We start from the raw sequence: 12,102 nt of genomic DNA, 5'->3' as shown, positions 1-12,102 counted from the left end.
AAAAAGGAGACATAGGAGAATGCACACAGCCAGCAAGTGTTCACTGATCATCCAGAGTCAGGTTCCATCCTATGCATGGAGGAGATTCCAAAATGCAACCTCTGTCCTAAAGGGGCATATAATCCTATCTGCAAAGATACTGACAATGAGGACGAGGATGACAGCTCTCACTCGTGAATTACTATACACCACATACTATCCTACGTGCCTTACTAAATGAATCCTCCCCAGGTACTATTATTAACTGGTCCATTTTACAGGTAAGTACATTGAGGCACATTAAGTGATAAACATTTGAATAGTGCTTCTCATAGATGAGTTTCAAATCATCTTAATGTTCTGTCTCATTGGATTCTCAGAACCACAGAGAGGCGGACAGTATGGTTAAGCATTCCACAGCCACACAAGACGGGAACGGCAGCATGAGTAGAAGGCAGCTCTTGTGGCTACTAATCTGCTACTTTTGTAAAGAGAAGGAACTAAAGGGCAGTCATGTGGGACCCAAATGAGGAACTGACAAGGAATTCCACGGGACTTCACTCAGGAGGGGATCACTTCTTGTTTGAGTAGCATCCAGGAAGCAGGGGAGGGTGGATACGAGCCCCAGAGGGTAGTCTGTGTTCTGAGGGGCAGCAGGGGCCAGGGAACACCATGTCATAGGGCAAGAGGAGCCAGAGCAGAGTATGGAGTCGGGGAGGCAGAAGGCGTGTTTGGAGACCAGGACACAGATCTGTATGGTGTGACGGCCACTACAGGTTGATAACAATGGCAGGAAATGGGGTGCCACCATGGATTCTATATGACAAGGCTGAAGAAATTAAAAACGGTCAATCTTTCCAGAAGGTGAATTTAGAGTGAAGGATAGTGAAAAAAATAACCATTAAGGAGAAAGGCAGGATAATTGTGATTGCGTAAATTGTAGAACAAATTGTTGTATATTCTAAATTATAATTGTTCTAAATTATAAATAAATATAGAACAAATATAAAAATAAATAGAATCGACTCTCCAAATTGAAGGGCTTTAGTGCACACTGAAAAAGAACCCAGAGAATCTCTACAAAAATATCTACAACTCAAATCTTGTCTCCGAATCGTTTTTAACTTCATCCTTTTTTTATGGCTAATCCTTGGGTTGACTCACACGCTCTCACTCCTTGCTAAAAAGTGAAAGCTACATATCATCATCATTAATAATAAATGGAAAGGACTCAGGTTCCTGCACTTGACAGGAAAAGCATAAAGACGGAGTAAGCTCTGGAAGTACAGCTGAAGGTGATAATGATTCATTGCAGTTAAATGTCTCCAAAAATCCCTCCCTGGAAAACCTTACCCAACCCCGCCTGTTATGCACTGAATCGTGTCCCCCCAAGTCCTAACTCCTAGGATCTCACAATGTGACCTGATTCAGAAAAGGACGATCTTGCAGATGCAATTAGTTAAGATGAGGTTATACGGGAGTAGGGTGGGTCCTAAATCCAGTATGACTGGTGTCCTTACAAGAAGACGAGAGATGCACATAGAGACGCATACAAGGAGAAAACCACGTGATGCTCGAGGCAGAGACTGGGGCTCCGCTGGCATAGCCAAGGGCTGCCAGCAACACCAGAATGAAGAGAATGGCACAGAACAGATTCTGCCACAGAATCTTCAGTCTGCATGGCCCTGCCAACACCTGGATTTTGGATTTCTAACCTCCTGAACATGAAAGAGAATACATTTCTGTTGCTTTGAGCCACCTAGCTTGTGGTACTCTGATACGGAAGCTGTGGGACACTAAAACATTGACTCTCCTTCAGCCCTTGAGAGGTAGGACAGCCAAGGGAAAACCAATTTTGTCCGGAGCTTCGGAGACTTGACTCCCAGGCGAACCTCCCCTTCAGAGGCCTTCATCATTCGAATGAAGTATTGGGGCTGGATGAGCCGTGAGTCTGCTCTTAGGTTTGAAATGCCAATTCTATCACATTAGAGCCCAGAAAGTCAGCTGCTCTAATATCCACTGAGGGTGAGAGTATATCATGGGGCTGACACAAGGTAAACACTCCCAAATCCAAGAAACCCCCGATCACCCATGGAAGCCAAGGAGAAAGTGAAAAGAAGGAGTAATTAGTGGTGGTCATTGCATTTACCATATGCCACATAATCATTCCATCTTCCATCAAATCTGGCCTCCAGCCCTCACGCCATGGCGAGTTAATACAAAGAGACGCTGGGAGCTGCCAGACACAGAAAATTAATACACGGGACGCACAGAGGATCTCTGCAACCTACACTTCATTTCCCAAACCTGCCCATGTCAAGGTCATTTAACCCCAGAAATACAAAATCCACTGAGTGGAGAGGAAAGAAAAGAAAGATTGGCATTGAAATTGACCCCCAAGCCTTACCCCTGGAAGACAACGTACTTTTCATCTCACATAATTCCTGCTTGGCGGGCTCTTTAGAATGGCTAGAAACTAATGATTAGTAAAACAAACCCACTAGTAAAGACCAACAAGAAATTCCCGTAAAACCCTCACGCGTACCCACTATTCTGTGTTACCTTTCTTTCAAGAGGAAATTACGGCTGTCAAATTGCACCCTTTCATTACTGTCACAGACTCTTTTAAGAACGGCTAATCAGAGAAGCCTACAGAGGTATTTAATCAGATTTTTTTCTTCAAATGACCTAATGTTTTGGTATGAAACGGCTGCCAGCTCATGCTGGGTAGAAATTCAGCACTGTCAGCATTTAATTATTATTTTATCGCAGATTTCTTTACTTTCCTACAGGGAAGAAATAACTTAAATTTTTTTTAAATGCGACAAATGCTTAGCTTCTAAAATCGCAAGACACTGCCCTCATTATTTTGCATTGTCAAAAATTACTAGTTCAGGACATGGGACCTATCACAGAAATGCACTTTTAAGTTAATAAGTGGTACCACTATCACTAGCTTCAATCTTCCAGAACACTGAAGCCATGGAGGGAAAATAATGTTCACTGTGCTGGTTTTGGGAGATGAAATTACTCACGACTCATTCGTGTGTGTGTGTGTGTGTGTGTGTGTGTGTGTGAACAGCAGCTATGTATTCCAAATGACATCCCCTGCCCCATGATACCTGAATGAAGCCCATGGCTTTGCCCTCCCCCTTCCTCCTCCTCCTCCTTGTCACTTTGCCTTTTTCCCTCCTCTAAGGGAGCAACAGGAGAGCAAAGAGGAGGAAAGGAGGAGAAACGAAAGGGAGAGAGGAGACAGGCGTGCATGTGTGATCCTGCTTCCAACACAGCTGACTCAAGGTTACAGGTACAGAAGCCAAGACGGGTGCTGCAAGGTACAGACGTCTAGATGTGTCCCCGTTTCTTCCTCATCATTTGTCTAACATCCCTTCTTAGGAAAATAGCCATTTCGTCACGGACACCACAAAAGCCCCTCTTCATGGGCATCGCTTCCCCTTTAACCAGTTTCTCTTACTTGCTTTGGACCGGGCTCTCAACGAGCTGGGGATGCTTGGTGCATCAGCAATTCTTTCCTGAGCATCTATTGCAAGCGAGCGATTGTGCTAACTACAAAGGTGCAATATGGCATAAATCTGGGTTCAGAGGGGCTCCTGGGGAAGATCCATGTGCAGGAAGAAGGCTAGTCATTCATCAGAGCATAGAACGACTCAGGAGTGGCAGGGATACGAAAGGTTACACAGGTTCACATTTATCAGCTCCACAAGGTGCCTTGTGCCACCAACACACTTGAATTCAAAGCAGAACTTTAAACTTTTCCTCCAAATCTGTCCTTCCACTCCCCTCAATTTCCCTCATCTTAATAAATGCCACCTCCTAGATGTCAGCATCCCAACACCTCCTTGTCCCTCCGGACACCAGAAAGTTCTCTTCATCTTCTCTACTTTAGAGCTTTACCTTATTCTGGTCCAGGACATCACCTTCCTGGTCTCAATGACTGCACCCCATACAACAGCAAAAGTGATGCTCTCAAGAGAAATCTGAACGTGTGAAACCATGGCAGCAACGATAAACCCAACCTCCTCAGGGAGCAGCCTGCCCCGACCACATCCTGGACCTCCACCCAGGCCACACATTCCCACACATTCACCCTGTTTCAATCCCAGAGGAGCCGAGGCTCCCTCCATCAGCCTCAGGGTCTTTGCACGTGCTGTGCCCACAGCCTGGAAGCTCTTTCTTCCCTCACCTGCATAATGAGGCTCCTTCTGGATTTTTAAGACTCCTGCTCAATAAATGTCACCTCCTCAGATCTGGCCCCTAACATTTGTATCCCTCATTATTTGTTATCACAATTTACAACTGTTTCACTTGTTTCCTTGTTAATTACCTATGAATTCCCTTCTGTCCTTGTTACTGCCGTAACTCCAACAACTAGCATAAGCCTGGCACAAATCAGAGATTCAATTTTTTTTTAATGAATGAATCAAGTATTTGCTATTCATTTCCCAATACAGTACATGTAACAGAAAGAAACTCCTATGTATTTTTTTTAAGTAAGCTCTACACCCAAAGTGGGTGGGAATTCACAGCTCCAAGCTCGAGAGTCACATGCTCTACCAACATGCCAGGCGCCCCAGAAACTCCTATGTATTTACACATGGATCAAGCATGGGTCGGCTCCTTTTTTTTTTAGTTGAAGTATAATTCACATATAACAAACGTATGACTTTCGGTGTACAACAAAATGATTTGATATTTGTATATCTTGTGAAATGATCACCACAAGAAGTCTAGTTAACATCCATCATTGCACAGTTACACTTTTTTGTGTGTGATGAGAACTTTTAAGATCTACTCTTTAAGCAACTTTCTTTTTCTTTAAAAAAGATTTATTTATCCATGGGGGGAGCAGAGGGAAAGAATCCCCAAGTAGACTCCCCACTGAGCACAGAACCCGATGCAGGGATCGATCTCATGACCCACGAGATCATGACCTGAGCCGAAACCGAGTCGTATGCTCAACCGACTGAGCCAGCCGGGCACCCTTCTCTCAGCAACTTTCAAATATGCAATACATCATTATTACCTATAGTTACCACGCTGTCCTGTTTTTAGCCCTTTCTTAGATAACCCTCAAGTTGAGTCATATGTTAGTCTTTTTTTTCCCATTTCCTACAGTCTGATCACCCCTTGACAGCAGAGGGGCAAACGGATGGAGGTGAGGAATGGGTGTCAGTCTCAGAGGCACGGGCAGGATGGAGGTGGCGGAAGGTGACGGTGATCTGAGGTGAGCAGCAGCTAAGACAAGACTTCCACCCAGACTTCAGCCTGGCTCGGTCACCCCTGCAGCTGTTGCCTGCCTTCTAGTGCTATCTCCAGAAGGAAGGGCTAGTTCCTCCAAGAGGTGGCTGTGCTCTAACACTGAGCACTGTACAGGGAGCCAATTTTATATGTATGGCTACTACAGAGGTCTGCCTAGACATGCGGTCAACTCAGTTGTGTCACCAGAAAACCTTGGTCATTACAAATCAATTCAACATGTGTTTGTTGAAGCCAGATATTGTTCCGTTCAACAGAGATTTGGAGCTAAGATAAAAAATAGCTCCTGCATGTAAAGAATTTACGGGCCATCGAGGGGGGCAGTAGTCTCTACATACATGGCCTCACAACCATGCCCACAAAATAGCGGGATCATCAGTAACTGACAGGAACTGGGGTTGGTGCTGTTACTGCTAGGGACCCAGAAATTCTGCAGTCTTGCCTCTTACCTAACTCCTTCCCCTCACCAGCCAGCGAGCTACACACAGGAACAAGGGCCTAACGGGAATCAAGGTCACTATACCACGAGCTGAGCCAACTCGGGGCTCTGGCAAGGCTGACTCACCTGGTCGCACGCAAGAGAGGAAACGCCTGGTAAACTTTAAGGCACAGTGTCTTGCCCACGACTGCTTGGGGCTCATCTCATTTTCTGTCATTTGGCCTATCAGTTTCACAACGGGTCCGCCCAAGTGGCAGGAAGGGCCGCTGAAGGGTGGAGCTGAAACATGTAGAGGGGGGGCAGCCGGGGGCAGCGGAGCAGGCTCGACACGCAGCTGTGTGTGGGTCTCAGGTTCAGTTGACTACATTCATAGGGAGCCTCCCCGTGACAGTGAAGCCACATGCATGACGTGGCACATACAGGTCCAAGAACCGGACTTTATGGCAAACCCAGACCCATCAGCAGAATAAAAGCACCCATTTCTAGAAATTTCCGGTGGTGATAAGACTTCATCTACATTGGATAACTAGCAAGAATGATCCAGAAATGTAAATGAGAAAGGACAGGACCTGTAAGTAGCTAAAAAGCCCAAGCACTCAGCACCTGCCCCGACTGTCCCCTTGAAGTTTTGTTCAGAACCCACTGACTCTTTCTTTGAACTTAATTCTGATTAGTTGTGTCGACTGGTTTCTTCGCCTCTAGCCAAGGTGATGTGGTAAATGAAAACCAAATCCTGGAGGGAGACAGTGATTGCAGTGAAAAGTAATAGACTGCAGGGGGGAAAAATTTTTTTTGTAATGTTTTTAAAGAAGAAAGCAGAGGTTGGCAAGCTTTTCCTATAAAGATCAGACAACAAATATTTTAGGCATTGTGGCTCATACCTTCCTGGCTGTGATTACTCAGTTCCACCACCGTAGCTCCAAAGAAGCCATAGACGTAAGTGAATGAGTGTGGCTCTGTTCCAATAAAATTTTATTTACAAAAACAGGTGGTGGGTCGAATTTGGCCTGGAGGCTGTAGTTCACAACCCAGGGAATGGAGAAAAGCTTCAAAGCTAACACAATATCTAGAAAATCTTAGCAATGTGGGACCATAGCATAAAGAAACAAATAATCCTAACCTCAATGCCCTTAGGAGAACTGGCATTACAGCATAGCATGGTCCTTTATCATAAATTTATAAAATTTTAGAAATCTAAACAACCTTGGGAATACTATGGTCCAATTCCCCATTTTTATAGATGAAGAAATAAATTCTCAGAGAGGTTAAGAGACTTGCTAAAGGTCAAACAGCTAATTAATGATTAAACTTAAATTAGAACCAGAGTTTTGGCTCTAAGTTTACAACTCTTTCCATTATTTCATGTCTACTATTTTAGCCTTTTTGGTAACAATGGAATAGAGGAAATGCTCATTTAATTAAAACACTACACCCTTGAGACTGTTAAGATTGTGGAATCACTAAAGTACACAGTTCCAGATATTTAGAAAGATGATTTTGAGTCATCAAGACAAAGGGTAAATTAGGTTTAATGTACCCAGAGAATGTAATTTCAGAAGTAGTACTAAAAAGAACATATTTCAAATAATTTGAAGATTAATATATGTGAAAATTCTTGTTCTCCTTGCTGCACGGGAAAATGAAGTCTCACTGTCCGTTAGTATCAGAAGAAAAGCTTGCCATGGTATTTGATCGGTTTAGACCCATTCATAAATTTGACCAGTTCCAGGACAGCCCAAGAATCACCAAAGCATTGGCAGGCCCCAAGTAATTGTCTGAATTGCTGGGTGCCCATATTCATTCAACTGTCTTATCAAACTGAAAAACAAAAGCCACCCTCGGCTCTACCTGTCCGTTTCTCTTTTCCATCATTAGCAATGTCTTCTGCTCCTTTTCTGAATTAATTAGGAAATAAAAATAGAAACCCTGACATGTTTATAAAGATTCAAAGTGCTGGTTAAACATGAAACAACAGAGGTTGGGAACACAGAGGTGACATATTTTATTTCTGTGATGACAAGTTAGAGTCCTCCTGCCAGCTGGACCCTGCCTCGGCCAGAAGCATGCACCTGTCTGCAGAGAAGTCAGATAGGAAAGGGGAGCTGAAAAAGACTTGGGGGCCCAGCAGCCGTTGGTGCCTTGCAAATGAGTTCTCATTGCTTGAGGGTCAATGAGCACCACTCAGCACAGAGAGGTTCCCGACAGCTCCTGAGACAGCTCCTGACCAAGGGGAAAGCAGGGAGACCGCTTCCGTTACCCCAACCATGAAGGTGGTCCTGTTTCTGTCTATAGACCCTGGAGCAGGGCTCTGGTTGGGGGCGTTCACTGCTTCCAACCTTCCGCTATAGAAGAAAAGGGCGAAGGGGGTGGGTCACCTAGTACTTCTGAGTGTCCCTGAGATGCACTTCCCAGTTTGACAGACCTGCCAAAGGAAATGAGAAGCGGTAAGTGATTGGCCCCCGATTAGATCAGCCACCTTGGGAAAGGTGCTGAGACAGAGATATTTCACTGAAATAAGGAGAAACCTGGGAATAGATTTCCGGCAAGCAATCCCAAAGTAGATATGGTCTGAATTGGAAATGGATTTCATGGGCAGATAAAGTCTAATAAATGGCAGGTCACTCAAAAATCATATATCATCAAGTCTCATACACTGTCTGTGAAGTTTGTTATCAATAATTTAACACCAGAAGAACCTAGCCCTTAGCAAATATTTAATTTCAAAACATACCCACTGATTTACTCAGATACAGCATACATAGTATATTAAAAATATATTACAAGAAGCCAGGTGCCAATAAAGCTGCACTTGGAGAAGACCAGCTGCACTTGTTGCTTTCTAGATATTTTGCTAAAGAAGGGAGACTGGGCCCTCCACCCGCAGAGCTAGTTCGCTAGCAAATTCTAAATCATGCAAGAGAAGAAAGCTTGCGCATGAGCTCCCTTTCACATAGTACGATCTTACCTGAGCTCCCATAACCAGGCCAAGCAATGAGCCAGGTACCATAAGCGCTGGGGGGCAAGAACGAGCAGCCCCTCAAACATAGTTCTCCATCCCAGGCCTGAAGGTTAAAGGCAGAGGGGTATCTGTATAAAGAAAGGTCTTTAGCAGCAAAGAGGAGTCATTTTTAAGGGGATTGGAGGCAGAGGGAATTATCTCCAAGGTCACTGTCTATGAGTCTTGTTGATCTGAGCTACTCCGTGCAGACCCCACCCAATGATTCAGTCGGCTGTATGACAGACACTCCCCACCTGCTGGCTGAAAAGTGTGACCCCTTGCTGTGGTCTGAATGTTTGTGTCCCCCCAGAATTCCATGTTAGAATCCTAATGCCCAATGTGAGGGTGTGAGGAGAGGCAGGGCCTTTGGGAGGTGATGAGGTCATTAGCACTCTTATAAATACAAGAGACCCCAGAGAACCCCTTGGCCCGTTCTACCAGGGAAGAATTCAACAAGAAGTCTGTGCCCTGGAAGAGAGCCGTCACCCAACCATGCTGACACCCTGAGTTCAGACCTCCACTTCCAGGCTGTGAGAAACAAAGACCTATTGTTTACAAGCCACCAGGCTGTGGTATTTTCTTAGAGACGAAGACGTCCATGGGCAGCTAGTGCCAGCAGCCAGAGTTCCAGAGAAATGGATGTTTTCTCAGGGAACGGTAGTTCATTTAACTGAGTTAAAAAACCCAGGCATGGCCTCAATAAGGACAGATTAGTTCTGTGGTAAATACTTCCCTAATAAGATTTTAGGTCTTCTTTGGGGGTGATAAAGGCCTGGCAGGGATACATTTGGTAGCTGGCAGGAAGAGAGCAGAACGAGAACGTGCCAGTGGGTGCCTCTCATCATCTTCTACCCAGAACACATAGAGGGGAATCACTTAACGGCTCAAGGGAGCTGGGGTGCCAGTCCCAGCCCCCTGACTCGGAGCCTACGGCCTCGGGAACCAACTCCACAGTCTCGAAGGGCCCTTCTATTCTAGGGTGCTGGAACATAGTTGTTATCAGCTCTCAGCAGAGGGATTTCGACAACTTTGCCTCCCACTACACAGGTGACACAGCAAGAAGTTTCTCTGATCATCCTACAGGCAATGGCTAGAAGGCGAAAGGAAGATTGAGCAGGTGTTCCGAGACCTGCCTCTTCACTTCTCTGGGCTTATCTACACGTGCAAAGGTGACCCAGATGTCTGGGGCCCGTCCAACTCTCCAAATCTCTTGACTAGGAAATCCAGAATTGCCTCGACAGCCAGAAAACTGTAAGTCTCTTAGTTCTGCACGTAGTACCCTTAAGGGGATTGGAAGGCGATACCAGGGCTCAAACAAAACACCATGCCACCACCACCAGAACACACCCCTGAATGCAAACATACCTACCAGGCCTAGCCACAAGTGAAAGCAGGTGAGATCAGGCAAGAAAAATCACAAACTCCTCAAAGCCAAAGTAAAGTGATGAGAACAAAGCCGTCTGAGACAAGATGATGAAGGCCAATACGGACTCCAAGTTTCTGCTTCCTCAACTGCACCCGTCCTCCTCCTCCTCTTCGCTGATAAATTCCTAGCTTTCAGAGATGACAGTAAGTGGCCAGCCCACCAAAGGGACCCCCAGGAGAAAATGACTCCAGAAGATCACAGTTGGAATCACTCTAGAAATGACCTTGAGGGACCTTGCTCTCTGGACAGGTTCACACGTTTGTTGGTCACCAAACACTTGACACTTCAGAATCATGTTGAAGACAGCCTGGAGGGGACGGACATGTTTGTTCGTGGTCAGTAAACCCTGGCAGGGCTGGGGGTTCTGTGGGGAGTAGGGATGAATGCTGGAATGAAGACGAGTGGGGGAGGGGTCTTGACAAACTGCCCACCCCCCACTTATGCCAAAGGCCAGTCTTCTCTAACGCTGGTGAATTCTCTGCGAAACAAAAGCCCAGTCTGCAATTCATCATTACAGCCAAGCACAAAGCACAGCTCGAGAACACACAAACCACAAAGTATGTAAAAGTCAGCATTTTGGAACCAAAAGAAACTGCCACGTTTGGTCCCTTGGATGCTGCTTGGGGATAAGCTCCTTTCCTCTCCGGTGGCAGCCACTGATTCAGAATTCAGCCTAGACCCCAAGTCAGAGGATATCGATGATATCCAACAATCGTTTCCTGTTTAGGGCTAATAACCCCAAATCACGCCTTTGTCCCCTTTTGTTAGCGCTAAGCAACGCCACGGCCATGTGATCGACTGGTCAGAGACAGAATGGAGCTCCCGCTGCTGCTCGGATGGGGCCCCCAACTGCCCTCCCACCTCAGCACAGCGTTTGGGAAACTCTTCATTCAGCAGAACCCGCAACTGGCCGCTTACCTGTTTAACTGACAAACTTCCTCACTCCCAAGTTAGCGTGGGTGGGAGAAGAATCGGGTCTTTGACTTTGGCACTGGGTCTCAGGCAAGCAAATTCTGCTCCTGACACCAGAGCGACTTATTTTCAGTCCCTTTCTTTCACCTCTGATGGCTCCCAAGTTAATTTTCCAGAAACACCATCTTAGTCAACTCTGGAAGCCCTGGAGGAAAAATGTTGGAAATATCAAAACAGCCGCATGCGCCAGCATTCAGGGCTTTGTTAGAACAATTTAAATTTAGTGCATTTAGACCACTTCATATTAACTAATTTAGAAAATTTTGCTTTAGCAGACTTAGCTGGCTGCTTTTCACTGCCAAACTAAATACTCCACTTTAAAATACACCCCTGCGTACGCATGTGATTTCTCCTTTTAGGCTAGGAATGTAATGTTGACATAAATGTCAAATAAAATTAATGAGAGAATGGGCACTCAAATGGTATTCCCGTGAAGGGAATTTGTTAGACTGGGACCTTTGAGCCCAAATGTATATATAATTACACAACACTCATACGAGGAAAGAATCTGAATGTTAAGCTTTAGCAAATTCATCACCTTTGTCAAAAATGCTGTTACCCACAAAAAGCAGGTTGCAAGCAAATTAAGATGAAAATACCATCAGATGAGAAGTGCGTAGCGTGTCACAGCGAGTTACGGTAGAATTAGCAGGGTGGCCCATCTGCGAGGTATAGAACCCTCCCCTTATCTATACAGAATTCAGATCAGACTTCCCAGGCTCTGCCTGAATACTTCCGCTGTTGCCTTTGCAAATGGACTTCCTCCTGCCCAACCCAGCTCCTTCCCCCACTCCTCATCCCAACTGGCCACTTGGGAAGAGTAAAAAATGGCAGTTAGTGCAATAACAGGTATTTTCACTTAATAGTCAAGGCACTGGATACTAGCAGAGTGGCTGCCTCCATCGATACAGTGATATAACTACTTTGTCTTTTATTTGTAGTCTCAAAAAATCTGTTCCAAGTATGGTAGAATCATGGAAAATCACTCTAATCACTGAAAAGAGCCCTGTT

General features: G+C 45.3%; 1 protein-coding gene across 10 annotated transcripts in view; it reads right to left on the bottom strand.

The window, feature by feature from the left end:
• FOXN3 (forkhead box N3) overlaps nt 1–12,102 on the bottom strand; it is a 386,468-nt gene that overhangs the window by 333,129 nt on the left and 41,237 nt on the right. For 7 of the 10 annotated variants that reach the window (XM_040641548.1, XM_040641545.1, XM_040641557.1 and 4 more), the window contains exon 2: nt 11,038–11,236. The exons of the other annotated variants lie outside the window; for them this stretch is intronic. The gene's annotated coding sequence lies outside the window, so the exon portion shown is untranslated. The remainder of the gene's footprint in view (nt 1–11,037; nt 11,237–12,102) is intronic. 10 annotated transcript variants of the gene reach the window in all.

Source organism: Ursus maritimus, unplaced genomic scaffold, assembly GCF_017311325.1.
Source record: "Ursus maritimus isolate PB19 unplaced genomic scaffold, ASM1731132v1 scaffold_25, whole genome shotgun sequence".
NCBI lineage: Eukaryota > Metazoa > Chordata > Mammalia > Carnivora > Ursidae > Ursus > Ursus maritimus.
Note: the sequence above shows the minus strand (reverse complement) of the source record. Positions and strands in the feature narration are given on the sequence as shown.